At 37.5% G+C, this 19,538-nt stretch overlaps 1 long non-coding RNA gene across 5 annotated transcripts in view; it reads right to left on the minus strand.

The window, feature by feature from the left end:
* Positions 1 to 19,538, minus strand: part of LOC308068892 — a 146,630-nt gene continuing 127,092 nt past the window's right edge. For all 5 annotated transcript variants that reach the window (XR_013930173.1, XR_013930174.1, XR_013930175.1 and 2 more), the window contains one exon: positions 1 to 19,538. This exon is cut by the window's right edge and continues 47,016 nt beyond it. This is a non-coding gene — a long non-coding RNA (uncharacterized lncRNA).

Consider the following 19,538-nt stretch of genomic DNA (forward strand, 5'->3'; position numbering starts at 1 on the left):
AGAATGTAGATACAGATGTAGCTGTGAGTATGGGTGTATACACACACACACACACACACACCCCACACACACACAGACACACCCACACCCCCACACACCCCCCCACACCCCCGCCACCCCCCACACCCCCGCCACCCCCCACACCCCCGCCGTGAAAATGCTATCCTCTAAAAGGGTTTAAACTGGTGCCTCTGCAACTTTTCAAATCTACAACATGGCAAACTATGTATTTCAACAACAGCTGTAGCCACTGAAAAGAGAGAATGCAGCAAGCACTGTGCTGCTTTTGAGTAGGGAAAGGGCTGTTTAAGGCTGGGGTGATATCTGAAGGACAGATTCATAAGCGCAAAGGAAGTGTCATGCATAGTTCCGGTATTTGGATCAAAATTACAGCTCTGGATCTAATCAGTTGAGCACAGGGTCTGACTTCAGTAGATGTGTGTGTAGGAGTAGCTAACTGCCATCTTAGGCTGTAAGAGCCAGCAGAGCTTATAATGAGCTGTTATGTGTAGAGAAATACACCATAGTAAATCATGCAGATCATATATTAAAAGCTTTAAGAAGCAGCAATACAGGTTGTTAGGCAGACTACAGACTTTTTTCCATGTCTCAATGCTAAATAGTACAGGCCATCCATAGGGGCAGTTGGGAATGATAGGTCAGTGAAGTTAGACTGATTTACACTAGCTGAGAATCTGGTATGGTGTTATTTCCAATCACTCCTTGAGCAGAAGGTACATATTTTTATCTTTCTAAAATTTTTTACTTTCTGCTTGCCTCTGTTCAGCAGTGGTTGATGACATTAAATATTTGAGAGCAATTTTGCCACAAGTAGGGCCAGTTTCAGTGACAGCTGAAGATTTCCCATAAACTTGTGTGAATTATGCAATTTAAAAGGACAGAATTCAATCTTAGGTGACTGTCATGTTGATCATAATCACAGTTACTTTTTAGAGAGTATTTTTGTAATCTTTGCACATACGATCTCTGCAACCCAGAGTGTTTGCATACCACGCAGCATCTGGCTCAGTTTTTACAGGATCTTAACAGATGCAGTCAGGAACAATGTACAACTCCCTGAAGTCTAAAAATAATTCTTTTTCAGTAATCTCTTATGCTATAATCACCAGCCCATACAAGTACAATAATCATACAGCATTGGAAATGACTGAAAAATCAGAGGAAATGCCCACAGCATGTAGCCACTGATTCTTTTATTTAACAAAGAAGAAATATTAGAGGAAGAGAACATTTAAAGAAATATATTGAAATCTCTGTGTCAGAGTATTTTTAACTTAAATCATGTTGGAATGATTTTGAATATCAATTCATCCCTCCATATAAAAGATGTAAATGACATATTCACTTAAATGATTGTTAGGATTTGGCCTGCATTAGTTTTGTTAAGGCACTTACAAAATTGCTTCGATTTTCTTCATAACAAAAAGAAAGAAAACTGTTTTGTTTACATCTGCAGTATAGATATGTCATAGTAACATACTGGAAGGAAGTCTAACTTCATCAAGCCACATGTTGGGCTCATACTTCTAGTTCTTCCACAAAAGTATTGTCGGCTGAAGTGAATGAGTTGACTGAAGTGATTTTTTTGCCAGAATAGATGAAAATCAGAGAGAGCAGGATGAAATGCCTGATGAAACAGACTGCTTACAGTAGCTTTAAAATAAATATAATGTCCCACAACTGTAAGGAGCTCCAAGTACAAATCATGTTTAATCCTTTCGGATCCATGCAGCAGATCCAAAGTTAAAACCCATACTCAAGATGATTGCTGAAAAGAAGAAATTAGGTGCTGGAAAGAAGAAATACATGGGCAATGAAAAGTCTTAGCCATTCATCAGTAAAACCATGTTTTGGGATATTATTTTTTTATAGAGAGAATCTTAAAGTTAACATTTGTCTAAGTTTTCCCTTTCTTCTGAAGTTTTGACTGGCAGGAAGAGCGCAGTATGGCTGTTGTCTGCGATTCCCTGGGCTCCAGCAGGACTCTGGGCTATACCCACTGGACTAGTAACCACTATGCATAGGGGTTTTTGGGCAGGGCATGTGTAGTGAGATGGAAAATAAGCAAAATTAAGAACAGCATTAGGTATGACTCCAAGTTAATACAAATGCCAGTGGCTTCAGACCAAGCATGAAACAGGTGTCTGAAATAGTGTGCTGCTGAGGAAGGATATAGTAATTCTGGCATACACATATAAGCAATTGAAATGAAACCAGGCTCTGTGGACAGTGTATAGCACCCCTCACCCCTTCACACCCCATGATGTATGAACACCATCAAACATGTCTCTCCTATTACTTGAGACTTGTATGTCATGGAAAAAGGAAATGAAAATTTTGTTAGGCAGTTCACTCAAACCAGAATGAGCTTTGAAATCTGAGGTCTCCATATATTACCAGCAAAGATGTCTCTAGTTAGTCAGGTTTCCCCTGCAATGAGGGGAAAAAAAGAAAAAAAGAAAAAAAAGAGTAACAGCTATTCCTGGAATTATATCTCTGTCTAATTACTTAGAGATTCTAAAGGTAAATGATTTTCAGGTATGCTCAATTTATGAAACAGAGATTATCTAATTAACATCTAAATAACATGTGATTTGAGTGATCTATCACATATAATTAAGTGCAAATAATAGCCTTACATTTCAGATAATCCATAAGCAGTAATTTGTTTGGACAAGTGTCAGCGAACAACAGCGAATAACAAGCAAATTCTACAAGATCATTATTGGTTTGTGGTTCAGTTCTAACAGGGAAAACAACGTGTAGTAAACAGAGTGTTAATTTTGAATGTTTCATCCAATTCTACTAAAAGGCTTCTTGGGGAAAAGATGACAAGGCTTCTATTCTCATTTTCAGCAATTAATTTATATATTGCAGATAACTCATACATAGTAAGTCAGGAATGTGCTCCCTTACAACATGAACAACTCTGGTTGTGTACAATAAAACATTCTTGGGTGACAGCATAAATCCCCTAAAGCCAGATGATTAATATTTTCATATTTGCTTTTCTTGTCAGGTTCACGTGGTTCTAGTTTTCACCTCCTAAAGGTTTTTGTTTTCACGAGCAAGGTACACTGGAGAGCACTCCAAATTATGTGACATCCTTTAAGTAGTGTCTTTCTGAAATTTCAGAAATTTAGAATAAAAGTCCTAGAATCTAAGAGGTGTATGGTGGCATAAATTATTTGTTAACATTGTTTAATTGTTATGGGTACTGAATACAACATTCAGCCAATAGCTAATAATGGTTTTTTTTCCGTATTTACGCAAGTGCTGTGCTTTCATCTTTTGGATAGCACGCAGCTCTTCTTCCACCATCCTTGACTTGAAGATTGGTTGCATGACAAACGTTTACTTAACCCTTTTTATCATCTTGCATTAGAGAAATAGTAGATGGTAGGGATATTTAGCTGCTTCTTTTGTGGACCCTGTTCGTGGATGACCTGCCAAGGTTAAGTGTGCTCTGATATCCATGCAGAATTAGGTTTTCCTCATATAGGCACAGCTTTCAACTCTAGAATCATCAACTGCAACCCCATAGAAATGGGACTTCTCCTGCCCTCCAGTGAAGTAGGGGTGCTATACCCTGTTGTATCTCAGTTATTGGGATAGAATATGGTGGGGGTTTTACTGATTTTTATACTCCAGTGCAAATTTTACCCAGATACAAAATTTAAGCTGAATGAATTTGGGAAAATTTCTCTGAAAGAAAAAGCACCACTTCTGCTAGCGAGTGTTTTTGTCAAGTCATTCATCTACACTAAAACTATCCTCAGTTTTGTGGTCTTTCAATGCAGATTAGGAAGTTCTTGATCTGAAAGTACAGCATAAAATAGAAAACAAGGCAGGTTTCCTCTTTATTACGTTCCATGATGCACATTTTTCACTTCACTGCAAATGTATGTTTTTCCCTACTAAATGAAGTGTATTGTAATTACACTCATGCTTATACCATATAGCATAATACAGCAACACCAAGAAGGTAAAACATTTTGGATTTTTTTATCAACTACAACAATAAATAACTTCTGCATACGCGAAATATGAAATGACTTACATCAGCTCTGTATCTTGGCTTTGTATCTAGTCATAGTATCTTAGCTCAAAATAATGGAAGATGAACTTGTATCTTCTGTTTGGTATGTTACAGTACTTTTCTCATCTATTATTATGCAGACTATATTTAAAGCAACATAAACAAAGGTAGGCATTTACTGAATTAAGTTTGATTTGCAAACTTCAGCAAAAGCAGATCTATCTGGAGTATATAATACCCAAATATTCATGCTTCTTTTGGTCTTCTTGAAAATGTTTAAAGCAAGAGCAATTTTTCTGTGGGGCTTGCTCACTGTTAGGATTTTAGATTCTGGAGCTAATTTCTTCTTAATTAGACTTTTCGTAAAATGAATTTCCCAATACTTACACTGTCTCAGAGGTGAATGAGAGGACAAATGCATTCTCAACAGCTGAAATGAACTATTTGTGTTTAGATAAATCTTTCTGGCTTCTTCAAAAGATGTGGTTTGACTTCCTCAAGCTCCTCATGCTCAAATAAGCATAGATACTAGCTAGTTTATGTTTCCAGTCATATGTGAGAATAAAGGCTCCTGTCTTGCAAATACCTTCTTTCAAGGTGAGAGGACATTAAATTATATAAAAGGCACTGAGGAAGATACAGAAAAATCAGCAGTTCAGTATGTACAAAGCAGCAGAAATTGTGATGCACCCAAACTTAAAACTCCTATTTGAGTATGGCAATTCCTATGCAACTGGAATTGCTGTTTTCAAGCAATGCAACATAATTATACATGTTCTTTAGAAAGTTTAAATAATAATAAAAAAAGAGTCTGTTGCCAGTTTTGGTGTCATTTTCTAAGGGGGTGGAATGTCCTTTTTCAGATTAGTTTTAACAACGGTTCTCCTTTCTTATTAGGAATTCTTTGTTCCTACTGTCTTCTGACTTACCTTAAACTACATCCTTAGAGAATCTAAACTAGTGCCGCCCTATAGTGTGCATAGCTGAGTACTTCTTGAAAAGATCCAGGGAAAAGTTGTCATTCCAGTTTTCCACAAGGCCTGAGGGATTTGGAAGACTGAGATTGCTAACACTGTCATTCCTATACACCTTGGGAATGACGTAGAATTTTCTGAAGGAGCCTGTATGTAACTGACAGACTTTAGTTACATGAAATAACAATAGATCTGGATGGTTTGTTAGGGAATAAATAGTTTCACTAGATTTGAGATTTAATTTGATACTCTCAGGAGCATAAATGAGCTCAGGAGCTGAAAAAAACATAGTTGCCTATCTTATTTTAGTTGACTTCTTTTATTGAAATCACAAGAATATTTTCATTATAAATTCTAGTTCATGTAAGTAGATAAATTCAAGATATATTTCTTTCCTCTTTATTTGTTTCCCCTTATATTTTTTTCCAGTATGAGTTTAATGTGGTTGCAGAGCTCTCTTTAGCAATGTTTTGCACAAGAACTTTCTTTAGAGATCCTGATAACCGGAAGCTTGATGTAAACAAAACCCAAACAGGGAAAAATTCCATTTACATGCATGATTGGATCCTGACAGACAAAGGAAGCCTTTTGGAAAGAGTTAGGGTAGTTCAGAAAAACAGTTATGTTTTATTACTAATAATTATTTTATTTTGTATGACTGGAAAAATTCTGCCATGTTGCATTTGCATTCCAACTCATAAGAACAATTACTTTCTAGTTAAATATTTCAAGTTAATTTTTCTACTTGTTTTTGACCACATCTTTAGCTCCTTTTTAGAGGTACAGTCTAATATCCCTTGAGTGCTTTTGAAAATCTTGTGGTTAATTTAATACACTCTTTTTTATGTCTCTAGTGTAATGTACTTGTTAGCAAAACTTTTTTATAGCATGCAAACATATGATTTTTGAAAGGTTTAGCAAGCATATATGAAGGATTATGCTCTTATCACAGAGAAAGGGATGTAACCAATACTCTATTTACTGGTCTTGGATAAGAACATAAAAATACTGAGGATATTTCTTAATCAGTACCAAATTTATTTCCTGAAGACTGTGGGGAAAAGAAGGCTTAAAATCTTTTAGATGGTACTGAGCAGAGAAACTGCTTATAAATGAAAGTTATGTATGAAGTCAGTGAAGAACAAAGAGACTATTGTATGTAACTGGTAAAGCGGGCTAATTTCTAAAGGATATAATAAAAAATGGGTGGGAGAATGGTGTAGAGGAAGAAGTTCAGGATCTCTGGTATATAATATGTTTTCCAATGTCTTCAGAGGTTGTGTCAGAGTTGTTGTTAGATACAATTATGGTTGCTATCAACAGAAATTGGGATGAGGGTATATGGTCTGAAAAAAACAGTAAAGATTTTCTAACCCAAGATCTGGACATGTCATGTACCCTTGAGTTAGAAATGGAACTAGGTGGAAGTAGTCTGAGGTAAAGGCTTCAGTGTCAGTAGCCCCCCTAAAATGTATGGAGATATCAGCTTTCATAAATATATGGAATAAATCTAAAAATATGCAAGCTGTTTTGGTTTTGCACTAGAATAAAAGAATACAGCTTTTTTATCCAAGAGGTGTTTCAGGTTACCTACACTGGTCTATTTCCTCTCTGAAGACAAGACATTATATAAGACATAATTTCAGGTATGTGCATTATTACATCTAGTTGAGGTTACCTTTGTGACAACCTTCTACCCTACATGAAAAATGTGCAGGTGACATCTGCTGTGAATGTGACTGTAGTACTGAATAGGAATCAGATACAGAAACAAAAGGACAGAAAATGCTGAGGCAGATCCAGTATTTCCTGTTATCTGTAGCACTTTTTTCTTCCCCTAAGTACAATGTAGTAGCACTAGGTGGAAAAAGGAATAAAGAACACTCAGGAAGGTATTTCATCTGCAGATAAATTATTATCTAGGCGAAAATACCTGGCTTACTCACAGAAGGTACCTCTAGTAAAATGTTTAATTTCTTGCTTTCTGTAACAATTGTTTTATTACCTTAATTAACAGCTTTGTAACAATGAAACATTGAGAACAAACAGCATGAACATTTTTGTGAAGTAACTTTGTTAAATATTTATAAAAATATAAACCCTAGATAGCTACTGTATTCAATTAAATTACCACTATTTGTGATAAATTGAACATCTATTTTGTAATAATCTCTTTTTAGATTGTTTTAAAAATCCTGATAAGTTGTGGAGGTGAAACCCTAGAGTTTTCCCATTATATTCAAAAGAGACTAGACTACTGCTGAAAAACCTTGATTTAGTAAATCCGTATCCATGACATATATGTGGAAAAGAATGTAATATGAAACTACCACTGTTGTGAGAGCAATTTTACTGTGATATAAAGGAAGACTTAATAAAAAAAGGAATTCAGAAGTCACATGAAAAACTAGAAAGAAAAACTCTCAGTCACAAAAAGAAGTTACTGGATATGGCCAGAAATTTTCCATGAGAATCCTTTTCTGCTGAGAAGTGCAGTTTTAGTTTTGTCAAATGGACTGAGATTTTTAGTGTTCATGATTATTTTCACTGGCAAAATAAAGAAGAAAGATGCGATTCCTTGGACTTAGGAATCCTTGCCTGGTCACTCAGCAGAGCCACGGTAGAGCCAAGGCTGCCTCAGGACTTCTGCACTGAGGGAGGCTCATCTCCCTGTGTCCCAGATACTTTGGTGACTGCAGAGCTGCTGCCTTTCTGACAGGGGTGGGACGGGGACTGGAGGCCTCCAAAGGTGGGTGACCTGCTGAGACACTCAAAGGCCACTTGATGGTGCCTTGTCCTTAGGCCCTTACTCCTGCCTTTCCCCTTTAATGGCCATGCCATGGGGTCAAATGGTTTAGTAAGGCCATTGGTGGTTCTTCCTGTCCATCCAACTTAGAATTCAATAAATCATAGAAAAGTAGTTTGCCAGGGGCACACCTCCTCAGAAGTCCAGCCCCATGCAGAAGGCTGAGCCAGAGGTGGGAGTGCTATGCCTGGAAGTCTGGGTGGACATGGATGTGTTGTGTGCATGCTCTTTTGAGTCACGGGGCAAGACCTTGGCAGTTGTGTGTCTGCAGAGTGTTTGCATGTCATGGAACAGAAATCTTACAACAGAAATCACCACCTACCTGCTATACCCATTCTGCTTGGTAGACAAATTGTGGAGATTTTGTGCCACTAAATGATGTGGTTTGGTTCCTGCTGCTGCTCTCTTAATGCCCCATGACAGACTGAAATAAGCTGACAGTCCTAAGCTGGACTGAATGGACCTTCAAATATCTTGTTTTCCTGTTCAAAGTTTCAAACGATTCAACTACAAAATATATTTATTCAGTATTAGCAAGAATATCTGTTACTACTTAATTTAAAAAGAGAATTAAACAGTAGATCAGTATTAAACTATTAAAAAATGTAAAGCCCAGGCAACCTGGGAAAGAAGTGACTCCTAACATTATGATTGCTTAAGTTCTGAGTCAGAATTTTGCAACTGCTACCAATTTCTAATCTTTGGGTGTTTTTTTTTTCTGTAATATATGAGCAGAAACAGATGTTTTCCACTACCAACATCTGATCTGTGTGTGAAGAATTAAGGGCATTATAGACTGTCAAAGCAATGAGTGCTATTTAACCATGCAGATTCCTATTAACCCCCAACAGAACTACAGTGGTAAGCATCTGCTTATTGTCCTCAAACCTTAGAGTAACCTAATATAACAGTTGAGTCTTTATCAATGATATATGCATTTAAAGGAACAACTTGGTTAATTTAAGTAATTCCAAACAAGGGCAGGGTTTAGTTTCCAGCAATGTTAGAGCCATGGAATAGTTTTGGTTTTCCTGATTCAACAACAATTTCAGGTATCAATCATACATTTTAAATATAAGCTTGAATCCTCTTCTTAAGTATTCCAGCACATTCTGCTTCTTTTGGTTCTGCAGACCAGCCCCAGGGTGGGCTTAAATGGCTGCTTCTGCTTAAGCGAATCTCTGTCTGATACACTATTTTTGTTGTTCCTACACTGTTTCCCTTCTTGACTTGGACCCAAGAAACTGGAAAGTCAGGAAGTCAGCATTTCTATTCAAGTTTCCTCAACCACCCAGGCTGGAGTGCCCAAGGAAAAAAAGGCATTTAACAATGATAGCTATGTTATTGCTGTCTTAGTACTGATCTTCTTGGCTGTCAAGTTAGAATAAACTATGGCATGGACAGAGCTTGTGTAAATGAGCGTCAAGGTCATGACAGAATAGAGCCATTCTACAGCTCTTACCCCTCCACAAGGATGTTTTAGGTAGTCCCCCTGGCTCTAGCATATTTAATGAATATAAAATCTAATGCTGTTACTTACAATCATAAAGTGACAAAGGCTTGTTTTATATGGCTTTTGTGAAAGCCCATTTTTGCACATACAAGTATTTGCTCCAAGTTCCCTGTAGTTTGTATAGTCAAGATTGGTACCAAGAACAGGAAATTCCCAAGAGCAGCCAAGTTGCTTGAATTGAAAAGAATGCTGAAAATTACTTTTCTAAACCAGCATTTTCCAAAGTCATCACCATAAATCTGCCAAATGCATTCCAGACTGGTATTTTATGACAGAGCATTCCCCTTGTTATATCCAATGTGAAAGACCGTAATCCATGCCTTCCTTGCATTAACCAAAAAGGCATACTGAAGTATGTTAATTTAGAAAAGATGAACATGATGTAACATTCCATTGTAATTTGCAGTTTGAATAGGACTCATGTAACAAAACAATAATAAAGGGCCAGATGCATCAATGAGGCCACTCTTGTTAACAGATGCAACACTGTAAATAAGGGGTTTGTTATCAAAATGTGCATGTCTGTCAATGGACTGTGTTAGTTTGTAGTGTGCATTAATTAAAAAAAAAATTTCTACTGCAAATAGGCTGCTGTTTTAGGAGCAATTTAAACTATTTTATTTGGTGGAAGAATAGAAATCACAAAACCTGAAACCCCTGTAACTTTCAGGAAAATGTGTGGCTAGGAAAATAGAAAGATTTTGTGAAAGTGTCTCCAAAGTTGCCTGGATTGTGCTGTCAAGTGGTTCCCCAAGCAGTCATATCGGCAGCCCAAACAGCACACTCCTAGCTCCAGCCGTATAAATCGGAGGTGTGCCTGCCTGAGCTAGAAGTGCTGGATCATGCTTGCAGATTTGGACGGGCTTTGTTCATGTCTTCAATAGTCTTGTGATCTTCTGAAAATCTTTTAACATCAAAAAAACAGGCCGCATTCTGCTGTTTGGTGTAATAGAAGTGGAGTGCGACAAGCAGAACAGCTATAAATAAAAATAGACAAGGCTTAGGAAATACATTATTGTGTCCCTTGCTTTTCCTAAGGTGAAATTAAACAATCCAGACATACTAAAAGGTGAAGTAGGACTTTGTTGTGTGCTCTATGATGAAGTTCAGAGGCACTGATCTCTTGAGAATGTGAAACTCTAGTGTCTAAGGGTGATCCTGGACTCCCTACCTACCCTTACTACTCATCAGGTGCAAGCTGGGCTAGGTGTATCATCTCTGAAGAAGGAGAAGAGAAGCTATGGACCAGCAGATAATGTAAATATATTTATTTTTGGTTTGCTATAAAGAAAACTTTGCTACTCGCTTTGTCAAGGTTTGTTGTAAAGCCACCTACTAGGCACCACTCTGTGAAGAGATTTAGACAAATCCCTGTCACTGGAGCATATTGTTTAAGAAAAGCAATATGGAGTTCAGCAATACAGAGAACAGGTGGTGAGGTGATTTTATTTTATAAAGCCCGTGTTTATTATCACCTAGATGATGCCACTGATGACAAGAGGCACATTTCACCACTCATAGCTGATCCATAAGGGCATGTGGCTGCCTGTTCTTCTTCTGGTCTCCCTAGGGCTGGACCCCCATGCCCTCTGGGGATAGTGCCCTGCTTCTTCAATAGGTCACAGAAGGGACATTAGGCTAATGGATTTCATTGTTTTTCCTGGAAGAGAAGCAGGTTACATGATGAGGGTAAGCTTTCCCTCATCAAGGGAAAATAGTGTGACATCTCCTTCAGGGTAAAGTGTTGATCATTATTCTTCCTCTTTTGGAGTTATTTGGATGCTTTTTGTGCAGCAGAGGACATGCAAGGCTCTAACAGTCAGTTAGTTACAAATTCCTTTGCATTGAGTAAATGATTTTTTTCCTATATGCTAAAAAAATTAATGATATCACCTCTTAATTATGGTTAATAGCTCACCCTATTGTAGTTCAGCTGTGCTTGGACATTGAAGAAAAATCTGTCAGATGTATTTTACCATTTTTTTGGTGCCAAACTTCTTTTCCACAGTTCATTTCCCTGTGAAGTTAACTTCAGTCATTTTGAATTAATTTAGAAGGAATGGCTTCTCTCAGTCATCTACCCAACCACAGATGCATGCAAAAACCAGAAAAGCTTAGTATATGATGTACTAGGAGATTGTGAACAGCAGGCTACATTCTTCCTTGTGATGCAAGGGAACAATAGTTGGGGGTCTGTACTAACTGGGTTATTAGTAAATACCTTTCCAAGATTCCAATTTGTGCGTGTAAATATGGTTTACAGTCTATCAGCAACTCTTTTTCACTCTTTTCTGAGTTATCACTGGTTTTAGTGATAACCTCACTTGTGATTATTATCTCAATCACAAATCTGTAGAAGTGACCTTGTCACAGTCAACTCAATTTCCATGAGGCAGTTTCAAATACAGCCTAATGTCATGGCAAGGGCTATCACTACACAACCTCTATTACCGACTCCACACTCCTTTAACTGTATTGTTTCAGCCAGCTCTTTGACACTTCACATGTGCTGTAACCCTTGTATGTGTTCTCAAATGTACCATAAGATTAACAGAAACCAAACCTAAACCCATGAACTGACCTGTAGTTAAGCAGAGCTACACATAAATCCCTAAGCAACATGTTAAGTTAGATATGTCTTGTTTATCCATTTCATGCTTTTGTTAACATTTAATGCTCCAATTAATATTTCTCCATATTAATCCACATGTCCTTTTTTATTCTCTTGGATTATATGTTCTAAGTTTATCCTTTCTTGAATATTTTTTTTAATCCCTGAAGAATAAGATTCTCCTTAGTTCCACAGAATTATAACTGTTGTAGTTATTTCATTACCACAAAGCTAGAGGAAAAAGAAATATTTTTGCCATTAGACACCTGGAGTGCTCGGAGCATTATTATTCTACTGTGGGTTTCTTTATTTGCTATGTAGAGAATTCTAAAAACAAATTTCACCTTGTATTAAAATTTGTTGAACACCTTTAGCAGTGCACAGAACATTACAACTAGCATATGCTATCCTGTAATACTCCTTTTTTGTACTCTGCCCATGGAAAAAAAACACATATTGTTAACATTAATTTCTTAAATGTTAGTGAATTTTAGATGTGCGATGACATGTTTCTTGCTAGCTCAGGGCCAAAGGCTAGGGTCCAATTTACAAGATAATACTTAGTTTACCTAGTGAGTTCTTACGCCATGATCCATTTCAGCTAAACTGGTATTATTTTAAAATATTTTGCCATGTTTTTTAAATTTTTCTTTTAAAACAAAGGACACAAAGAAACCTCTCCATTTTTGGAAGAATGCAAGTGTCGATGCCACAGAATTAATGGTCTTTGAACATTTTTTACTTAGGTCAATTTCAAGCAATTACAAAAACAGTGTTTACCGTGAATTCAAAAACCCTGAATGTTTTAATTCAGTATTAATGATACAACGATATGTCTTGTCATAAGTTTTGCATTGGACACAGAATGCACAACAAAGGCTTAAAGACATAAAAATAGTATGAAAGGGTTTGCTTAAACGTGGCAGTGACTTTCATAGCTTCATGTCCTTTTTTGGTGATTTTTGTATTACCAGAAGCAACTCAAACAAATTTAGAGCAAATTCAATCAGTTTTGCTTAATTCTACCTCTAATGTGTACAAAAATAGAAGTGTAATCAAAAGATACTAATATCCCTCAAATCTGTCAGCTTTAGGAAACTGATTTTTGCAATCAGCCATTAGATCTTGTGAAGAGTTTCATGATAAAATGAAGGGGGCAAAAATCAAGTGGCATGTATTTGTATAGGCTGCAGTTATTGAGGCAAGAATTTGCAAGACAATAAAAGGTACTGTATAGGAAACATCCCTGCTGATCAGATAGGAAGCCTTCCCATATTAGTCTAGTGTGTAATAAATGAAAAGCCCACACATTTGACAAAACAAAGGTGAGCAGAAGGAAAATGTGTCCTAGGAGAGGGTGAGCAAGCCCAGACCCAGAGGCTATTCCAGATCTGTTAGCACAACTGCCTTTAGACCTTGCCGTGCAGCCAGATGTTGCTACTAGAGCCTTCCCAAGCTTGGCATCTGGGTCCTGGCATGCCCCAGGAGCGGCCCAGGGTTCTACCCCCATGTTGGGATAGGTACACAAACAGAAAGGCTGGGTGAATTCCTTCTCATCTCAGCTGAAACATCTCATTTGCCTCAGACTGCAGATTTGTTAGAGTGTAAATGTGAAATGTTTGAGTAAAAGCACCACAGAGTAAATATTTCTCACTAAATATGAAATTGTATGCATCTATTAAATATGATTTCCTTTTCTTCTAATGATAGAAGCTCTTTATTTCCCCAGGATTTCAGGCTCTGTGTACTAGTACTTTTCCTCAATTTCTAGTAATTTGTAGTGGCATTTATGAGGTTTAAAAATTGTGTAAGTTTACAGACTGAATCTTATGAGGTTCTCGTAGCCTTTGCACTTGAGACATCCATCACTGGATGCCATATCTGTCCTAGACAGATAGGATTTCACCCACACAATAGGGATACTGAGCGGTAACTGTAAGCCAGATCTTCAGCTGGCACAAACTGCACTATGCTTAATCAACTTCAGTGTGAAGCTATGCCAGTTTATACCAGCTGGGCATCTAGCCCTTTGTCTGCCCCCACATAAAAACTGTTTTTATCTGCTTTTATTGAAGCTTTACATTTTCCATGTGAGCAGAAGTAACATTTTCATTTTACAGCCCAAACTGACTTTTTATTTAATTCCCCATTTCCCATTTCTGCTCCATCCATCTTGAGAATTAAATGCACACAGGGGAGGGTAAGTAAACAGCTTCTTAGGAACATCTGGGATGCATAGAGTCTCTGTTTCAGTCTCCAGAGAGACCAACCCTTTTGCACGGTACCTCTGATGAACATACAGCTATTACTGGAAGCAGTGGCTACTTCACAGGCTTAATGGGATGTCCAAATCTCACTGTGCTCCCTTCCCTTTAATTCCAGTCCATGTTTAGTAGCTACTATCTGAGCCCAAATAGATTAAGTGATGGACAGATACTATATAAGGGACAATGGGCTTGATCTCTGTGACAAGATCCTGAAACAGCTGTGTGTCTGCAAGTCTCTGCATCTCTCTACTTCAGGCTGGATGAGACTGCCACAAATTTGAGTCTACTTGTGCAAACCTGAACATGTGAGCAATCATGTATCCACCAGTGCTATTGATTTCAACTTCAGTGTCCAAGTGCTCACCACATGAGTAAGGCTTGAACATAATAGCCTTCTGATAGTGTTCCAAGTTTGGGGGGATATATGAAGGTTAATTGAAGCTACAGACTTGGCAACTTGCCTCAGATGGCTGTGTGCCATGGTGTTTGGGGATTTTAGCTGTTAGACGTGTAAGTAATTGCTCTTTACCAAATGCTTGAGGGAGAAAAAAATCACCAAATCTAACAATTTTAACATATAAAATCCTCTGTCTAAAAAGCTGAAGCAAACCCAAAGCTTGATTATATGTAAGGTATGCCCTTACCCTGGTACTGTTATCTAGACCAAATATTTCATTCCTGCTTCTGAAAGCATTTATCAGCAAATCATCAGCTTACTACATTTAGTCTTGCTGAATAACAATGATATTTCTGAGAAGAATAAGGCCCATGTTGCATACCTGGAGACCTAGCATACAAAAAGACCTTTTAAAGATAACACTTTCGCAGTGCTGGGGATGACCAGCCCCATGCTCCATCAGCAGAACAAAATGTGTGCTCATGCACCAACCATTCTAGAAAAGGTTTTGGTATCCTAGGATTCAGCAGATCTGATACACCAAGTTAAGCAGCAGCGAGTCAAACTAATATGGTGAATTGTGAATTGTGAACTGAAGGAGCTGGGAAACGTTCAGTTCTCCCACCCCTACAATGCAGGCTGTAACCTCCAGCAAAGGAGTGAGGTGGGCAGCCAGAGCAATATTGTTTAAGCAACTGATACTAAATCCAACACAGTACATCTGCCAGGACCCTTAATGAATACTGCCAAAGCAGCAAAGTTTGTGTTCATATGATAGGCTTTAGACTGAAACAGCTAAGGCAGTAGGTCTTTTCTGCTGTTACCAGTCAGTGTCTTGGAGCAGAGGTGCGGAATGGATCTCTTGGCTATTCAGCTGAAAAACCTTCAGTCAAAATCTGATCATCTGGTAATATATTACAAGAATTTATTGAATGAAGATATTCACGTTTCTGTTGTCGGAGATAAGAAGGGGACTGTTGTTGGAGATAAAAAGCAGAGTTCTTTGAGTTAACACTTTCATGTAAAATACTAATTCAACTTATTCCCAGGACCTAGGGATATCCTTTGGACTCTGGCATCAGGAGAATGCTATAAAATCAACTTCTGTCTCTTTCTGAGGATGGCAGCATTTGCTCAGCTGTGCCAGTCTGACTGCAGCAGTCAGCAGAAGCTGTGTATGCAGCCATATAACCACAACAGAGTCTGATCATCATCCTGATGAAATTACACTGATCTAATTTGCACGCTGTGAAGACATTTGGCACTGGCTGGATCTGAGCCGTGACATCTTCATTGGAACTAAAAGTACACTAAGAAGTGACATTACATTTCATACTCTTTGTGCCAGACCATGGCATTTCTTCCTCTTTAAAGGCATTATTTCAAGAACATTTAATTTGGCTTTGATATGTCTGCCATTTTGCTATGCAGGAATGTACTGAGCCAGAAAAGCTCAGCTGTAATAAAGTTTGGCACCATCATCCCACCATATACCTGCACCATCCTGTGCAATTTAATTGGCATTCAGTGGGTTGATAAATGGATTGGCTTAATGAGACAATATACGTGACATATGTAGGACTCTCCTGAGGAATAAGATTCATTTTTGCACTTCACACATCAACATGCTACAGATACCAACACAGTCACCTCCAGCAGCTGTGCTATAACCAATGACATGCCTTCCACTGCGTTGACCACTAACTCTGCTATCTCTCAAACTAGCTTTATATCATTTTCCATATGAGCATTTCCCTTTCTTAATTTTTTCATATTTCCACTGTAAAATAAAGCAAGATACCGTAACTACTTTTGAGTTTCTGTAAAGTATAATATCCATATTTTTTCAGTTATAAATCAACAGCTTATCTTCATAGCTTCCTGAAGATTTGTCTCCATGTTTAGAAAAAAGTTCAAATTATAGTTTGAATATGGTATAAATAACAACTAAAAATATTCAGTAAGATACACATAAAAGCAACAATCGATGTTAAGTAGTTTTAAGTGAGTATGACTAGGAATTCCTGACCTATTCTCCTCAAAGGTTCATTTGCATGGATGAATTAGGCTTATGTTAGAACCATCTCTGGATTGAGTGTGAAGATGAGGATCTCTGGGAAGCTGTACAGTAGCTGGCTGAGGGGAACATTTCAGTGCTATTACAGCACAAGTAATTACTTGTTACCGTAAAAGTTTATTCAGCCATTTTTTAAACAAAGCCAATTTTGCCTTAATCAGCAATGAACAAAAAAGGATCAGTAACATCAAGGATCTGGTCCAGTCTTTAAAAAAATAGTAGTTTAATGGTAGATCTTTGAATTCTGCCTCTGAGATGTAACTGTGAATATAATCAATGTCCTTTGATGTTTTTCAGAGGCCTGCTTCTTGAGGTTATTGATCACTTAAGAGTCAGGATTTAACAGCAATCTAGGGCACTAATCTGTCTTGCATGGACAAGAGATACATATATAGCTTTCTGGTATTTTGCAAAGGTTTGGAAAACAGTTCAGAGACAGAAAACATCAACCCACTTACACAACACACACTGACTTCGTTTCTTAGCTGACATTAAAAGTGTACATCTATCTATCTATCTATATCTTATTTTAGAAAAAAATGGTTAATACAATCAAGTTTCTCAGGCAGTACCATCAGGACAATGAAGATAAGAGCCAAATAGTTTTAGTGGTCATTCTGCTCTGGGGCAATTCTGAAGACCAGATTCGGATGTTTTAAGTGAACCAGCTGTTTGTCAGGATATAGAAAGGAATTACTACCAAAGAGCCCGAAAAATTTGTCAAAATCATATGGGTAATTTTCTGCATCCATAAGGAAAACCAAGAGCACTGTTTGCCTGTCTTGCCCCTGAGAAACTGTGCAAGGATTTTCAAAGGAACCTACGGGAATGAAGAGCAAACTCCTTCTGACCATATATGCAGGTTAATATGTTAAATTCTTTGTATCTGTTGGAAAGAAAAGCTAGTCCACATACCCAAGAATATATAGACCCACACCACGGGAATGGCCACTGCTTCAACCTGGAAAAGAAAATCTGGCAGAGGCAGAGAGGCAAGTGAGGCTGCAGCTGGCTGCTGCTGAGCTGTGCTCTGGGCCATCACAGTACCTGCCGCTGGCTTCTTGTCCATGAGGTGGAAGAAGCCCACGTGTCACTGCCTCAGATTTCAACTGGGTGCCAGTTTGATGCTTGCAATTCTGCTCTAAGGAAAGCCTCATACATGCAAATAAGCCCAAGGAAACTAAAAAATGAAACGGTGTGTGACAGTTTCTAATTACTGCGTAAAAACAACATATGGAAACTTCATTGTCCATTTCATCCCTCAACATGTACTATCAAGTTAGATTTCTTTTGCTCAATCATTCTCTCTAGAGCATTTGGAGCTGTTTCACTTGTATTATATAAAGAAAAACAGCATTTGATATGAGCAGTGTGATGCTTTTACTTCCTTTGTCCAAGCTCATTAATCTCATGGAGGGTTTAAAAAAAAAATAATCCTATTGGTTTGGCACAAATTTAGTTTTCCAAAAAGGAATAAATTCAAAGTCCTTTTTCAGAAATATTCCATCCATTGTCATGAATCGTGTTTGAAAGAGTGTAAACATTGAGAAACAGGAGAATAATTTAATATTTAAACATAAGCAATGTAAATGTTAACAAGTAGAGAACCTCACTTACTGATGTGTGTTGATGGGTGAACTATTGCAGAAGATCAATGAAGAAATCTGAAATATGACTTCTTGCTATGTACAATTAAATAGGAGGATGTACTCTTCTAAGATTTTAAATGTTTCCAGCAAGATTTCATATTTAAATATATATAATGGAGGCATAAAAGGAAATTTAAAGGATATGGTTGGGTCAAAGGAACGAAGCATACATCAAAGTCCCATTTTCTGGGAGCAAAAGTCTTGCAGTCTTCCCTATCAAGCCCTGTGGCCACAGAAGCAGAGTCAGTTAATGAATCAGAAAAAAGCTGGTTACCAGATGTCCTTACTTATTAACACACACATTGCATTCTGTAATGGCATTCACTAAACAATCTGTGTGGAGCAGACTGCTCTGTTTAAAGTCCCTTTCTCCAAAAAACTCTTCTAACTTTTCTTCCTCTGTGATTGATTTCAGGATAGCTGTCAGGCTTTAAGATGCTGTTTAAGATGCTGTCAGGCATTTTGTCTAATTGAAATTTCTGCACCATTCTGAAGATTCTGAAGGTACCCAGCAAAACAAAACTGTTTTTAGCATTTATTATGTTGCCCTTCCTTCTAAAATGATAATGAAATAAGATAAAACAAATAAAAAATATTAACTTAAAAGCAAAGCAGGAAAGAAACCAATTCTCTTTGATTGGTTTCCACTGCTGCTAATTTTATTGCCACCCATTGTTCAGCTCTGCAGTCTAATTTTATGTTAATATCCTGAAAGTTGTCAAATCTTGGCAAAACCTATGCATAAATTACACAGAAAGTAGCTCACAGGAGGGGGAAAGTAATGACTGTCATGGTTAGCCAAACCCATTAATAGTCTGACAAGCAATAACCCAAGAGCTCTGGTCAACTGCTGCAGACATCTGTGAAACTTTTGCAATTAATTTTTTTTTGGAGGAGGTATCAGCTGTGAAATAGCACATAAGTGACTGATTATTATCAGCTCTGCTGGTGAGGGCAGAACTGATCAACTCCAAGCATTCATCCTTCTACTACAAACTGATTGTTTTATAAATATAAAAATTTTATTTTTCATTATTTTCTAAGGCACTCTAATCTCCAGAAAGGGAAAAGTGAAGTCAGTTGTACATGAGCAGCACTTTACTTATACATACTCTCTCACATCAGCAGTTTTCAAAGAACTTTACAGGGGTCATTAGTATTATCTCTGTCTATAAAGTGGAGAA

Source organism: Falco punctatus (genome assembly GCF_963210335.1).
Source record: "Falco punctatus genome assembly, chromosome: 8".
NCBI lineage: Eukaryota > Metazoa > Chordata > Aves > Falconiformes > Falconidae > Falco > Falco punctatus.